The following is a 17,264-nucleotide window of genomic DNA, read 5'->3' as shown; positions in this document are numbered from 1 at the left end:
TAGAGTATTTTTGTATAGAAATATACACAAAAAAGATTATGTGGGAGTTCATGTTGTGGCTTAGTGGTAACAAACCCAACTAGTATCCATGAGGATGTGGGTTTGATTCCTGGGCCTGCTCAGTGAGTTAAGGCTGCAATTGTAGGTCGCAGACATGGCCTGGATCTGACGTTGCTGTGGCTGGCATAGGCCAGCAGCTGTAGCTCCAGTTTGACCCCTGGAAACTTCCATATGCTGAATCTGGGGCCTTTAAAACAAACAAACAAACAAAAATGATTATGTGCTGATTGGTTGATGACAAGGTTATGAGTGGACGCATACAGGAAACTAACCTTGTATTCCCCTGAGCAGCAGTGGTTCCCTATTAGCTAATTCAGTGTTCATAGCAACTTCATAGAATATAACTCACAAATAATAAGAATAAAATCAAATCTGTCTTTATCTCTAGTTGATTTCAAGGTATTCATACTTTTTCTTATTCTGTAGATTCACTAGCTATGTAGAGGTATAGCATTTTACTTAGGTCATTTGAGACTTGTGTTTCTGAATCTAAGGTTTCATTCTGGCAAATTCTCTAGCATGATCTCTTCAAATATTCCTTTCTCTTATTCTATTTTACCCATTTAGGGTTAAATTGCAAGTATCTTAGATAAGATAGTTCTTATCTTCTACCTTATTTTACCCTTTATCCTTTTACTCTTTCTGCTGCATTTTGGTTTATTTCTACTATTCAGTATTTGAACACATCTTTCTCTCTCTGGCTGTTTCTAATCTGTTCTTTTTCCAAGTTCCTGAGTTTGCATTTTGATTAACGTATTTTAATGCCTTAACATTCCATTTAGTATTTACTTTCTCACATTTTATTTCATCTTTTATGTATTTGATAATTTTAACAATACTCATAGTCTTATTTCTGCTCTATCCAATATAGTAGTCATCACTAACCACACGTAGCTATTCAGAATGTAAAGTGTGTTGAGTATGAATTGAGATGTAGTAAAACTGTAAAACATACACTGATCTCAAAAACTTAGCATGAAAAATAGAATAAGTTACCTAATTAATAATGTTACTGGAGTGCCATCGTGGTTCAGCAGGTTAAGAACCTGACATAGTGTCTATGACGATGCGGGTTCCATCCTCGCATCGTTCAGTGTGTTAAAGATCTGCCATTGCCACAAGCTGCAGCATAGGTCAGAAATGCATGTACCTTGGATATGGTTCTGCTATGAATGTGCTGTAGGCCTGAAGCTGCAGCTCCAATTATACCCCTAGCTTGCGAACTTCCATATGCTGCAGGTGTGGCCGTAAAAAGAAAAAGAAATAATGTTATGATTATATGTTGAAATAATACTCTGGATTAAAATATTATATCATAATCTTACTTATTTAACTCTTAATGACACTGCTAAATAAGATTAAAGTTAAATATGTGCCTTTCATTATGTTTTTTGTTGGACCGTGTTGGCTATAGCCTGAAACCCTCTTAGCTCAAATTCCTACAGTTATTGTTTCTTTATTATTTCTGCTAGCACTTGCACATGGTGACTTATTTCCTCAGATGCTTTACAAATTTGAGTTTTGTGTTCTGAGCACATTTTTTCCTGCCAGGTATATTCAAATGCGTAACCCACCTTATGTTAATTGTTTCTCTGGTGGTACCCCAGCCAAGTGTAATGAGTATAAATTTGAATCCTCGTGATGACAGAATGGTGAATACAAATGATCAGAGGAGGGATTTAGCTACACCTATGGCTCAGGTCAAGCAAATAAATTTTCTTTTAGGCATCCTTGTCTGTTAGGCACATTTTCTTAATCCAAGTTTTCATCATGTAGTTCTTTTTGGGTCCCATAATTTTATCTAGAGTTTTTGATTCAAATACAAATCTATCCTAAGTCTAATGCTTTGTTTCCTGGCTGTACATAGTCATCAAAACAAAAGCCTCTTCTTTACCAACATGAGTGAGTACGTTGAAAGCAAGAAAATCATTACCAGTTTAATTTTTACTTTTTTTTTTAAGAAGGTTTTTTTCTTTGTTTTTGGCCCCTAGGGATTTACCTTTCATTTCAAGCTCATATTCATTTACAAGAGTGTTTTACAATTTATCCAACATTTAAGTACTTTCTACTGGAAAGAATTTTAGGTATTCTTAGGCTTCCATATTACTAGACACAAAACATTTGTCTGTTATGTATTTTTCTTCAGTAGATCTGTCTAATATTCATAAAGGTACATTAAAATCACCCACAGTAATTGCTTTTCGTGATATTCTTTAATCTCCAATGATTACGCTGTGTATTTAAATGTTCTGTTTCTGGTGCAGTAAGTTTATTTTACATACCTTCATCATAAATTGTTCTTTTAATCATTGTTTCTCTCTTCTAACCTTAAATTCTGCAATGTTTTGTATTGATAGTCATTGCTTATTTTGTATATTTTTGCCTGATATCTATTTGTCCAACCCTTTATTTTGAAATATTCTACATTTCTTGGCTGAAATATGTTCTTATAAACTCTGGTCCAGTTTGTCTACTTTTTGTGTAACAGATAACTTGAAGCCCATCCTTGCCTAGGCCCTAAATTATATTGAATGCCAAAGAACTACTTAGCTAATGAGGTGCAACTTTCAATGTCTAAATAAAAAAACTCTAAGAACTGGGATAATAAAGGAGAGTTGAAATTACATGTAACATTCAAGGAATATGATGCCTAAAGGAACAAATTTAGTTTAAGATGTTTATCGTAAACTAAAAAATAAATTCAGTTATCTCTTTTAAGCTGATAACAAATATTATTTCCATTGCTAGAACCAAAAGTCTGAGAGGTAGTCTTATAGGCCCATAATCAGTTATCTTGGATCAATTGTTTGTTTACTTGAACTATTGAACAAATATTGGATACTCTGTTCTACAGATAAACAATTGAAGGAAAAATGCTATCTTTTCCTCCATATTGGTGCATGAAGTTATAATATGAATTTACAGTTTCTTTTATTTAATTAATGTTTGGAAATTTTTAGAAGTGTCAGTTTCAGAATTAATCTAATTTCAAATCTTTTAAGTTCTGCTGATAACTTATTAGTTTTTCACTTTGTTCTTGTCCCTTTACCACCACCCAGTGTTCTGATTGGGTGCTTTATTGATTAGCAGCTATTATCATTTTGATCTAGTATCTGCCAACATTTAGCTAATAACTTTGGTATCCAAGTGCTATCCATGGCTTAGACATCTTCCTCTTCTTTTCTGTGTTCTACCACTTTCCATCCCTGAAGTACATATGGAAGATTAAAGAAAGGAAAATTACGCATACTAAGTAGGGTCCAAGCTAAATTGATTCTTCACATTGTACATTGTTGCAATAAGAATTTCCACATGGTACCATTATGTGCTCCACCTCCACCCTCCACCACTGCCATGATGAGGGCTATTTCTCTTTAAATGTTTTACACAAAATGTTGTGTAAGCTATATGGAAATATAGAGAGATGCTAGCCAACATAGAATATTGTGAAATTTTTATCCAAAAATGTAGATACATCAAAACATTAAATCCAAATTAGTTCTATATTAAAGCACTAAGAAGTTCGTAGGATTAATCTGAGACAAAATTGTGAGAAAGGAATGATATTAAAATGTAGCACTATCCACCCAAAGGCTCAGCCACTCATAACTACACCTTTTCCCCGGGAATCATTGCTGACATGCATTTTGTTTGTGTAAATATTGCCAGGTTGGTTTTCTTTTTCCAGTGAATGAAAATTTATCAAATTTTCTTGTCTCCACACTGAAAGTAATCTATTCTACATCATAGTCTCTCAGGGTTATAGGCAGATTTTTAAAGGCATAAGTTAATGCATTTCATCCATTAATGATCCCCAAGTGCCAAGCACAGGGCCTGAAATATGAGGAATTCAATAAAATTTTAAATTAGCAGAGAGATGAATATTTTTATGTAGCTTCTTTTATGACCAAAGGGAAATGGTTTCCAGGACAGCTGGCCTGCATAGCACTAAAGCCTGTGGTAAAAGGATATTTTTCTCTGAACAACAGTAACTTCCCTATATGGATACTTATATGTATCTCTGACTAAGCATGATGTCCCCTAGAATAAGTATTGTGTTCTGTTCAATCAAGTATTATGTTCTATTCACCTATTTAACTACTAAATCTAACACTATGCCTGACAATTATGTACCCAACAAATAAGTGAAAGCATGTAGTAGTTATATCAATTAATATATAATAAAATCACTGTTCAAATCAGCTAGTGCTTGGAATATGAATAATCCAGGGTAATGCCTTCTTAATAAAAAAAAGAAGTGTGGATCTCATTTGAATGATTTTAAGGAATGAGTCTAAGTTTGGCAACGTGTCATAATTACTGAACATCCAAAGAAGGATCCTTGTGTGAGAAAGTACATTAATGAGAAAGGGCTCAGTGTAGACCAGGCCTCCTTCTGTGGGATGAAACCTGTAAGGAGGTAGTGAGCAGGTATTTAAGATGTAGCTGAGGGACTACAAGGAATAATGTCAGAAGCATTAGAAAGACAGAGCCACCAAACCCATCTTCCTTCCTTCCTTCTTCCCTGTCTTTTTTTCTTCTCATCTGACATTTATAGGATTACTAAAAGGAGGCTTGCGCTAGATTAGATTTTAAAGAGAAAAAGATTAATATAACTTAATCCTTCCCCTCAAAGATATCCCTGCCAGGAATGTTTGACTGGGAACCTGAAAGAAATCAGCTTATTGCTAATATGCAGTATTCAGATTTTTATGTCATTTCTTAAACTGTCTCTTTTTTGGTGATGGTAATATAATTAGCCAAATGGTTGATGCTGAGCTAATGAAAAAGTGGTAACATGAAGAAGAACGACCCCATGAGTCTGTGTGTGTATGTGGTGGGGGAGGAGTTGTGTTTACCTAGAGTATTTATTTATTTATTTATTTATTTATTCATTCATTCATTCATTCATTCTTTTAAGGTCCACACATGCAGCATATGGAAATTCCCAGGCTAGGTGTCAAACTGGAGCTGTAGTTGCCAGCCTACGCCACAGCCATAGAAATGTAGGCTGCGAGCTGCATCTGCAACCTACACCACAGCTTAGGGCAGTGCTGGATTTTTAACCCACTGAACAAGGCCAGGGATCAAACCCACATCCTCACAGGTACTGGTCAGATTTGTTTCTGCTGCATCACAACAAGAACTCCTACCTAGAGCATTTTAAAGGTACTTAGTGTGGATGTCAATGTATTTTTAAATAGTTGTATGACAAAATAGAATAGTACTCTACTTCAGTTCAAGATGTCTTAGATATATGCTATGTAATCTTCAGCAGTTAATGTGGCCACTTTAATGTAAAACTTGGCTAAATTATCTAAAAGGAAAAATTCCATATTCTACATTTGGGACATTATTGGGACATAATTCATTTTGTATGAGGGTGTTAAATTATGAAATGCACAATAAATCCATTACTGTAAAGCATTAACAGTTTCTTCTCTATCTCTTATAACAGTATTTAAATCTATGCTGGTCCTCTCTGGGAAATTGTCTTTGTGCAGTTTCTGGCATTATCAAGTTTCCTTATTGAAACTAGGAGGAAAAATATTTGAACAGAAGCTCAGAAGGGATGAAAGGATGTATTTCTCCACACTGCTGACCCAATAATGCTTGCAAACGACCATCCCTGAGCAATGTGCAAGCTCTTCCAGGATGGAGGATCCTGGCTGTGGGAGTTTATGGGTGTAGAAGTAGGCAAAATATGATTATCAAGTCAGAAAGAAGATCTTCAGTGGAATGAGAATATCTTTCCACTCTTCTGTGGAGAAAAGTTCACCTGACTCCTATCCTCTTCTCAGAAAAAGATTCAATCTTCACCTTCTGAGGCAGCTCTAGGGAGAGTTTCTCTGAGCACAAATAACTTTGATTGATATAGGAAATAAATTTCAGATTCCCAGGGGTATTTCAATATCAATGAGATTTATCTTCACATATTTTATCATTGAAATATTAAAATAATATTTTTCCAGAGTTTCCATTGTGGCTGGGTGGGTTAAGGACCCAACATAGTGTCTGTAGGATGCAGATTCCATCAGTGGGTTAAGATTAATTCCCTCAGTGGATTAATTCCCTCAGATCTTGTGTTGCTGTGGCTGTGGCATAGGCAGCAGCTGTAGCTCCAATTCGACCCCAGCCCAGGAACTTCCATATGCTGCAGGTGCAGCCATAAATATAATAATAATATTTTCCTATAATAATCTGATTTCTGAGTTTACCATATTTCCCACTTACCTTGTTTTACAGGTTCAGTATATCTTGGATATTCTGTTAGGACAGTAAAAATAGTGATTTTTAAGAAAATGAAAAATCAAGTTAGAATTGAATTTAAACTATAAGAAAAGTTATGAAACAAATTAACATTGAGTGTCCATTATATACTAAATTCTATGTTATATATATATAATCCCATTGAATTAAATTTATATTTTTTCTGCACATGGAATCTTAAGTATTTGATTGATATGATTAATCATACTCCTATGCTAGTGACACACAATCATCTAACTACAGCCTAATTTTTGTCTCACTTATCCCTTTTACCTACTCCTTCCTCTCCTCAACCCGAAGATAGTAGCTGTCTTGTATTTGATGTATCCTTCCAATACTATACTTGTCCTTTAAATAAAGAATTTTTGTGTGTTTGTATTTTTTTAAAGTACACAAGTAATTTTACATTCAATTAATTTTTCCAATCAGTGCGTTAAGATACATACATGTATGTATGTATGTTATTTACTGTTACATGGTAAATTTATTGTTATATGATAAATTTCACATTGATTTATTTTCCAATATATATAAAGGGTTATTTTGAAATTCTTTTAAACTGTTCTTCAGTGAATTTTCTAGTAGTTCCTTTTTTTTTCTTTTGCATAGGTGAAAACATTGCATGTACCTAGAAGAGAATAGCTGGGTCATAAATCATGGTCTATTTTAATATTTTACTACCAAATTCTCTCCAAATTACCTGTACTAAATAACATCTCAAAATTCCTTTCAAGAAAGTTCATATGTATATACATGCTTATCCAACTTTTATATCTGAATTTTTAATGTTTAGGAATCTAATAGGTTGAGAATTTTTATTTCATCACATTTTTATTTTTCTAGGATCATGCATCATTTCATATAGTCATTGACTTTGAGTTTATTTTTCAATTGATTTTCTCTTCATATCATTGTTCTTATTTAAAAATATCTTTTTAATACTGATTTGTGGATTTTCTTTATATATTTTTATTTTATCCCTTTGCATAAATACCTTTCCTAATGCAGTGTTTAACTTTTAACATAGTATTATATTTTTCTAATTTAATCAAATCTGGACTTTTTCTTATATGGTTGATGTGGTCTTTCATTTTTTTTTTTTTCGTTGTTAGAGCTCTGCCAGTTATAAGATCATAAACATCTCCTATATTTTATTCTAATAGTTTTAAAGTTTATGTTATCTCATTTAATTGAAAATCCATTTGTATTATGCTCACTATATTGATAAGGTGAAATAGAAGACAGCATTGAAGTACTAATTAACACTACTTGCTTTGGCTAAATGTGCACATTTCAAAAATTTAAACAGTATATAAATCATGAATACTCACAAAGTTGTGTCTTAGGGATCACAAAGAGCTATATGATGTGTATATGCCCTAAACCACTGCCTCCAAAACCGCGTATATTTACATGCAAATAAAAATAAAATTTCTGAATGTAATTAAGCATTCCAAAATTATAAAGATTCATGTCATACCTATAAGATTAGCTAAATGTATTCTCATAACTATTAATCCAATGCTGATAAAACTAGGAAAGCATCCTTCTTGGGAAAGGTTTAGAACATTTTCACCCAGAAATAAAAGGCCAGAAATTCATTATTATCGGCACATATATTGGACTAAGCACTTTAAGAAATAAGTATTTTCCCAATAAACTATTTCTAAGAGATAATATGGTTTGTTCAGAGTCACACAATTAATAAAATTCAGTATTTGCCCCTCACCTTTTACTAATTTTGTCACTTTGAACAAGTCATATTATCTCTTAGAAAATTATTTTTATCATGTATAAATTAAGAAAAAGACTATTTTATCCTGGGGTTGTTGAGAGAATTATGTGAAATGATATAAACATATTTCATAAACTAAAGTGCCATACAAATGTTATTTTACAAATAAATGTTTCAGTAAATTTTTAAAAATCACCTTGAATGTATTTGATTTAGTTCAGATTGAATTTTATGCTTTTCTTTCTTCAATTTTAACTGTCTGTGTATACTTAGAGTATAATTATTAAGCTTTACTTGGACTATAGTTATTACATAAGAAAGATTGAGAAAAAAGTATTTTACACCATTTAATAATGAGTTGGTAAGCAGAGGAATGATATTTTTGTCCCGGATGTACAAAACTGTAGATGTGGTTAGGTTAGACTTTATATATACAGATAAGTTTGAGGGAATATTTTTTTCTGTTTATTCTTGAATATATGTATATTCAATATTCTCAAGTATATATATTATTTCTTGAATATATATATATATATATATTTATGAAGAAAGGAATGTTTAGAGTACATATTTAACTTTTAAGGACAGAAAAATGCCAATTACTTCCATTTTTCTTAGTCGTACTAGCAGGAGCTAAATAGTGGGTTGGAATAGTAAAATTGAGGCATGGTATGTCTGAAATTGCACATCTGTTGCCCAGCTTGCTCATTATTGCTAATTTATTTGTTCGTGAGGAGCCAAATGCTTTAAAGAGTGTTCTATCTGGACAGTGGATTTCAGGCAAAGTCCCTTTTTCTTTAAGTGTGTTAACATTCTATAACCAAATAATATTTAAGTATTAGTTGGTGATCTAATTGAATAACTCAGTAACAAGAATTTTTCAAACTTCATCTATTTAGGTTATCACCTTCTTGGTATTTGCTGAGTATATTTTTACTGTCATTTACTTACCATTTTTTGTACATACATGACAATGAAGATGCCAATTAATTTTTAATGTGTATATCCATGCACTACCTTAAATCATTTTACTTGCAATCATGGCAACACTAAGCACATTTTGGGAAACACTACAGTTATGTTTGAAAAAAAAAAAAAAAGAAAGAGGAAGATTCTTGGTTGAAGCTGAGTGTTACGTTACATGTTTCTTTTACATCTAGCCTTACTCACAGACAAATCACCACCATGGTAGCAGCAAGACTTTGACAGAGTTGTTATAACTCGTCTTTCAATATTCAGTACCAGTATTTAATAATGAAAACAAGATGGATTATCCCTTGTTACATGTGACAGGTATGATGAAATAAGAATTACCGTAGCTATTTACTACTTTTAAAAGAAGAAATGTAATAGGAAATGAAACTGCTCAGTGTGGTACTTTAGAAACATTGATCAACAGCACCTCATAAAAGTGTCTGTTGAAAATGCCTGACATAATTCTCCCAATTGAATTTATTTTAGTATTACTTGTAGGATATAAAACTTTCACACTTTTACTATGTGCAAAATTTCCCAGTATTTTATTAAAAGTGATTCTCTAATTTACTGGGCAGTGGCATAGAAATATTTTATTCCTGCTTTTCTGAAGTTGGCTCACTTAATCAGTATTTGAGCTGAGAAAGGGGCTAGAAAATGACCTGATTTGTGACAACTCATTAAATAATGAGGCATCATGAGAAACAGACAGAGTGACCTTCCTGGAAGTATAGTGAATAATAAATGTAATAGCCAGCTAATCTGTATATTTTGAGGAAGGAAGCCAAAACCAACTGAAAAGATTAAAAACAGATAAGAGAATGTAACTTGTCAAAATGTGGCTGAAACCTACATAAGTGTAAATTTTAAGCATTAATTTTTATGCATTCATTTAACAAAAATTAACACTTACTATACATTAGGCAGTGTTCTAGATTCTGAGGATAGAGCTGTGAACAAGAAATCAGAAAAAAAAAAAAAACCTTACTCTTGTGAGGATTACATCTAGTGTGTGGAAATAAACAATAAAGTAACTCAATAAATTAAAATAAAGCAGAGTAAAAGATAAGGATGCAAAGAAGAAGTGAGTGTTGTGATTTTTAAAAGGATGATCAGAGAATCCTCACTAAGATGACCATGTTGAGTGGAGATTTTAAGGGATTGAAGAGGGAAATGGATATCTAGAGGAATAGCTTTCCTGGAAATGGAAATAATACATGCAAATATCCTGAGCTATCTACCAGCTGCATTTGAGGAATATCCAAGGAATCTAGAATAGTTGGAACAAAGTGAGTAGTAGGAAGAAAAGTAGGAGACAAAGACAGAACATTAAGGGAGAAAGATTACACAGACTTCTTAAAACGCCTTTAAGGTTTTTCTTTTACTCTGATGAGATAGGAAGCCTGGACAGTTTTGAACAAAAAAGAGAAATAATCTGAGACCGTTTTAAAAGTATCACCCTGGTTGCAATGTTGAAATGAATATTGGATAAGGGTGGTAGCAGGAAGGCCAGTTAGAAGGCTATTTCAGTTATCTAGGGGGAAAACCGTTTTCTTTGTAGCAAGATTCTAGGAAGTATAAGTTGTTAGACTGTGGATATGTTTTGAAGGTAAAGCCAAGAGGATTTGCTAACTAGTTGAAAAAGAAATAGAAAAACAAGAAAATTTAAGTGAATCCAAGGTTTTTGGCTTAAGAAATTAAAGTTCCCATTAACTGAAACGGCAAATTTTTGGAAGAACCATGTTTGGTTAGAGAACATGAGGAGTTCAGTTTTGGACATGCTAAATTTAAGATATCTGTTGTCACTTTATGTCCAGTCAGCAATTAGATGTTGAAATCTATAACTCTGGGGCAGGTGCTGGGTGAAGATGTAAATGTGGTACTTATCAAATTTAAATGATATTCAAAGCCATAAACATGGATAAGATCATCAAGGGTTCAGATGTTCATAGATATGAAAAGAAACCAGAAAATAACACTTAAAAAGATAGCCAGTAAGGAAGGGAAGAAACCAGAAGCATATGCTGTCCTGGAAGATACTTTTTTTTTAATGTTATTTGTTATTTTTTTTTAATTTGAGGAGTGTGCACATATTCCATAATTATTTTTAATTGCAATGATAATAAAAACTCCATTAATGAAGCAAATCTTGTTAGAAACTAATTAAGAAAACTTGGTAGAATTCAAATTGGAAACAGTTTGAACTGACAATTCTGAGTGCATAGTGGTAAGAAACTATCTATCATACAGTAATTAAAGAACATTTTAAATCTTACCCTTCAGCTGTATCTTCATAGCTCTTTTATAATTGTAGGTAACTAGCTAGTTAAATAATTCCAAAGCAAATATATTCATCACTGTATACAATTTTCTTTTCATGTTCAATAATATCTAGTGATTGGTTTGCATGGTTTAGGAAGAATGCCTGTTCTTTAAATTTTTTTTTTTTACAAAATAAAATACATATATTTAAACACAATTACATTCACACAGATTATTACATCATGGATCTTAAGAAACATATTAAGTGACTCCCTTTGAAGAAGTGGAATGGAAAATGTGCTGAGACAAATAGGAAATTTATTCTATACTTTATTCCATTTTGTATGGCTTTCATCTTTACTATTTAGTATTATCTATTACATTTCAATTTTTCTTTAAAAATTAGCATTATATTAAAATTGTGTGTATTATGCAACTAAAATTTATAAAGAAGAAAGCCTTATAGACCATTAAATATTTTATATAGCATAATAAAAAGAATAACTTAACTGGTAAGAATAACAAAAATAATACACCCACTGAAAATAAGGAAAATATAAAATGCATAAGTTGGTTAAAAAACAATGTAACTATATAAATATGTCCTCACAATTTGTTACATCTCATTGATTCTTCAATAAAGGCATTACACTATTCTAGCTAATGTGATAAACAAGACATTATAGACTTTACATTGTACCATGGAGAGAAATGGTTATTAATAATACAATTGTAGACCTATATTATTTAATTGTACAGTTGTATTATTTAATTATAATTATCATAAATTCTTTGATGGAGAGGAAATCAGAATCAGATGTAAGAAGACTACAGCATTCCAAGAATGATGTCAAATGACCCCCTTCATGGTGGATTATGCACTTATTTACTATGAGGTATATTTCTTAAGAGATTCCTTGTTTATCAATTGTAGATTTTTGACTTGCAGTTATTTTGAGGTTTTGATATGAGTCTATATGTATATGAGATTGTTTTAAGTTGTTGTTCTCTTAATTGCAAGTTCATCTCCAGTGTCCTGCATTTGTACCCACCTCTTCTCATGATTTCTGATTTTGGTGGTATAATTGTGCATGGATGATTTCGTATCTTTACTGTATAGATACCTTTACTGGTGAGCCTTGTCATTTGTGGAATTTTTGTTTCCTGTTGCTGTCTTTTCTTTTCTGCCTAGAGAAGTTCCTTTAGTATTTGTTGTAAGGCTGGTTTAGTGTTGCTGAATTCTCTCAACTTTTGCTTATCTGTGAAGGTTTTGATTTCTCCTTCAAATCTGAATGAGAGCCTTTCTGGGTAAAGTAATCTTGGTTGGAGGTTTTTCCCTTTCATCACATTAAGTATATCATGCAACTCCCTTCTGGCCTGCAGAGTTTCTGCTGAAAAATCTGCCGATAACCTTATTGGGGTTCCCTTGTATATTACTTGTTTCTTTTCCCTAGCTGCTTTCAAGATTTTCTCTTTGTCTTTAATTTTGGTCATTTTGATTAACATGTGTCTTGGGGTACTCCTCCGTGGGTGTATTTTATATGGTACTTGTTGTGCTTCCTGGATTTGAGTGAGTGACTCCTTTCCCATGTGAGGGAAGTTTTTGGCTACTATCTCTTGGAATATTTTTTCTGTCTCCTTCTCTCTCTCTTCTCCTTCTGGTACCCCTATAATATGGATGTTGCTGCATTTAACTTTGTCCCAGAGATCTCTGAGACTCTCTTCATTTGTTTTCAATCTTTTTTCTCTTTTCTGTTCTGCATCCATAATTTCCACTAATCTATCCTCCATCTCACTTATTTGTTCTTCTGCCTCCTGTATTCTGCTGTTGGTTGCTTCTAGTGAATTTTTTATTTCAGTTATTGTATTTTGCATCTCTTCTTGTTTAAGTTTTATATCTTGGATCTCTTTGCTCAGTGTTTCCTGTAAGTTATCCATCTTTGCCTCCAGTTTATTTCCAAGGTCTTGCATCATCCTCAACATCAACAATCTAAAGTCTTTTTCCTGGAAGCTAAGAATCTCCTCATGGCTTAGCTGATTTTCTGGGGTTTTTCCTTTCTCCCTCATCTGAGTTATAGTTCCCTATCTTTTCATTTTTATAGGTTTTTGGTGTGGTGACCTTTTTCCAGATAAAAGGGTTGTAGCCTCTCTTACTTCTGGTGTCTGCCCCCCTTGTGGCTGAAGTCGGTATGGGGGCTTGCTTGTTGTAGGCTTCCTGATGGGAGGGGCTGATGCCTGCCCACTGATAGGTGGAGCTGATTCTAATCCCTCTGGTGGGTGGGGCTTCGTCTCTGGATGAGATTAGAGGCAGCTGTGTGCCTGAGGGGTCTTTAGGTAGCCTGTTTACTGAGAGGCAGGGCTGTGATCCCACCTGGATTATTGTTTGCCCTGGGGCTTCTCGGCACTGACTGACAGGTGGACCAGATTTTCCGAAAATGGCCACCTCCAGAGAAAGGCACAGCTGCTGAATATTCCCGAGAGTTTTGCCTTCAATGTCCCTCCCTCACAACAAGCCACATACACCCCTTTTTTCCTAGGATGTCCTCTAAGAACTACAGTCAGGTTTGACCCAGATTCCCATGGAGACTGCTTTGCCCTGGGATCCAGTGCACGTGAAAATGTGTGCGCCTTTTAAGAATGGGGTCTCCATTTCTCCCCGTCCTGTGGAGCTCCTGGGCACAAGTCCCACTGGCTTCAATGCCAGATGCTCCAGGGGCTCTTTCTCCCAGTGCCTGGAAGATACATTTTAAATGAATTTCAAGAAGGATGGAGTAAATAATTGGTCAGATTCTGATGATAAATTAGATGAAGGCTAAATCATTGGATTTAGTAATATGGAGAAGTTTTAAGGAGTACTGGATTTCAAAGTGCAATTGAAGTGGATTTAAAATAGAATAGATAGAAAGGAAGTGTAGATAGTATACACAGATAACACTTTTAATGAGCTAACCTCTAAAAAAAGAGCAGAGGAATGAGGTGGTAACCAGAGGGAAATGATGAGGTGAGAAAGGTTTGTTTGTGTACTTGTTTTGTCTTTAATGGGGGAAATAATAGTATATTTGTATACTGGTGTGAATGAATTAATGAAAGGGAAGAATGGATGATGCAATTGAATTTCAGTAATAGGAAGAAAGGGAGGGTTTTGTTAACATGAACTAGTGGGTAAGTAAATGTGTTATGAGAGCTTAAGGGATTTCTCTTTTTGTTGCTTTAAATTTCTTAGTGAAATATAAGAGTAATCAATTGAGAAAGGGATGTTTGAACCATGAAGAGAGAAGATTGAAAAGAGGAATGTGGGAGAGTGAGTGAACTGAGGCATTAACAATGTACTCCACACAGAAATGAGGGCCAACTTAAAGATTTTAGTGAGAAAATTTGAAGTGAGCTGCAGTGTCTCTTCAGCCATATTCAGTTGCAAGGGTGTCAGCCCTGAGGAGGGGAGAGTTAGGATTTCCAAGCAAATGTGATGACATAGGGTGTTGAGGGTGTATACAAGGGAGTGGTTATGGCATCAGAGAATTTAAGCTAAATATGGAGAAAATGAAGAAAGGAGGTGGTGAAAGATAGTGAATGCGGATAAGATTAATGGATTTAAGTTTTCCATATTGTTGTAGAATTGATGGGTAGAGGAGGGTGTTGTAGTAGGATCAGAGGGTAAACTGCTTGAAATTAAGATCATGGATGAGCTGTGTTAAAGTCTTCAAAATATTACTGGCTGTCTGTTAATAAAGCAAAACTAAGTTTATCAGAGCTCACTGCTGTAAGGGAAAATACAAGCTTGACAGTGTCTTAGCCAGTTTCAGAAGGATCAAGTCAGGAAAGAATCTCTATGTGGGTAGGGGCGTGAGCTTAAGTTTTAAAGTAGGGTTTTCAAGGCTGAGAACTGAGCAGAATTTGTAACATAATTGTCTAGGATTGATAGACAAAACAAGGCAGTGTATTGAAGCAGGACAGGAAAAGTAAGGTTGTTTTAGGGAACTTTTGGCCCATATGCACTAACCTAGATAAAGGTATTAGATAAATTGATATGTGAGAATTTCATAAAGAAGACAATGATGTTGTTTATTGCTTTAGAGTCTTAGTTTTTCCGGGGGCAAAATTTTCCTGAAACAAATAACACAGTAATGTTGACACTGTAGTTGCAGTTCCTAGCCATCATAGCAATATCATGAGATTTAGGTGATTGCAGTTCTAAGTTATAGTTATAATAATGACAAAGGCAAGATTTTAGGATAACGGGAGTGAGTAGTTGACAAAGAATGAAGGATTGGATCATTGGAGAAGTGAGTTTAAGGAACCAACTGAATATTAAGGTGATGAAGAACTAAATTAGGAGTAGTATTAGAGTGACAAGGAGCAAGGAGCCATAATTCTTAAGGAATGAGGTGGTGACTAGGGAATCAATAAATACAACAATAAAGAGTCTGATAACATGAGATTTGAAACTAGATAGTTTAGAAAAGAGGAAGAGAAAAATGTCTTAAAAAGGACATTGAAGAGAAAGGGGGACTCCTAGAGTCATTTCTAGGTCTTATGAGAAATGTAAGAGAATATTTTTTCAAAGCCCTTTATAAAAATGATAGGCAAATTAAGTCTTAGGGGCAGCTGAGCAAAGCAGAGCCCTAGGCCAACTGCTGAAATAGGGGTGTAGAGTCAGAACCAAAAATAGGAGTATGAAGTTGGGAGGATGAGGTGTCAGAACTGAGGCCTGAGGGTAGAGCTAGCCAAAAGCAGGAAGAAAATGGTAGATAAGCTGAAGATACAGTGAAAGTTTGGAAATACAGTTTAGAAATATTTTATTTCAATACCATTTTCCCAATGTATATTTTTTAAAATATTTTTTTTCTAAGACTTTAGAAGAGAATCAAAGAGAAAGGTTAGGAGTTCCCGTCGTGGTGCAGTGGTTAACGAATCCGACTAGGAACCATGAGGTTGCGGGTTCAGTCCCTGCCCTTGCTCAGTGGGTTAACAATCCGGCGTTGCCGTGAGCTGTGGTGTAGGCTGCAGGCGCGGCTTGGATCCCGCGTTGCTGTGGCTCTGGCGTAGGCCAATGGCTACAACTCCGATCAGACCCCTAGCCTGGGAACCTCCATATGCCGAGGGAGCGGCCCAAAGAAATAGCAAAAAGACAAAAAAAAAAAAAAAGAGAAAGGTTAAAAATTCTTGAATTTATATCATAATTATCAGAGCCAACTCTTTAATTATGAAGTAAAAACCTCATTCATCTTAGAAAATAACTCAAGATGTCAATGAACAACTTGCCTGTAGGTGAAACTCTCTTTTTGCTTAAGTGATTCATATGATGAAGTAGAGGATGTTCTGTCCATTTCCACTGAGAGGTATTAAGCTATCATTTGCCAAATGGGAAAGCATTTAGATAAAATGATTAACAGTTGTGATGGGTGGTGAAAGATGGAGAATTCTCATAGTTGATATTACCTTTATAAATGCATAACACAAACTAATCATTTAAAGGATTTTCCCCTTTCCTTCAAAACCATGTTTCCCACTCTTGTTTTCAAAATAGAGTATGTTTCAAAAAGATAACTTTTTCCCAAATAGCTTTGAGAAAATCTGCATAGCCCTCATCAAAAAAAGAATTGCATTTATATGAATTATGATTAGTACATTACCTATACACTTATCATTATAAAGAGGGCTAAAAACATGGATAAATTTTCAGTATTACAATATGCAATAAACCAATATCCATTAATGATGAAAATGGATCATGTTGTTCCTCAACAAGCTAGGAGTAGAGCAGAATGTCCTTAGTATGATAAAGAGCATCTACAAAAAATCCTATAGATAAACCATAATTAATGGAGAGAAACTAGAATCTTCCCTATCAAGATAAGGAACAAGACAATGATATCCCTTCTCAACTATCCATGTCAAGATCCTATATGAACACCACTGATGCAGTAAAAAAAAAACAAGAAAAGGAAATAAAAGGTATATG

The sequence above is a fragment of the Phacochoerus africanus genome, chromosome 11 (genome assembly GCF_016906955.1).
Source record: "Phacochoerus africanus isolate WHEZ1 chromosome 11, ROS_Pafr_v1, whole genome shotgun sequence".
Taxonomy (NCBI): Eukaryota; Metazoa; Chordata; class Mammalia; order Artiodactyla; family Suidae; genus Phacochoerus; species Phacochoerus africanus.
The sequence above is the reverse complement of the archived record's forward strand: the minus strand, read 5'-3'. Positions refer to the sequence as shown.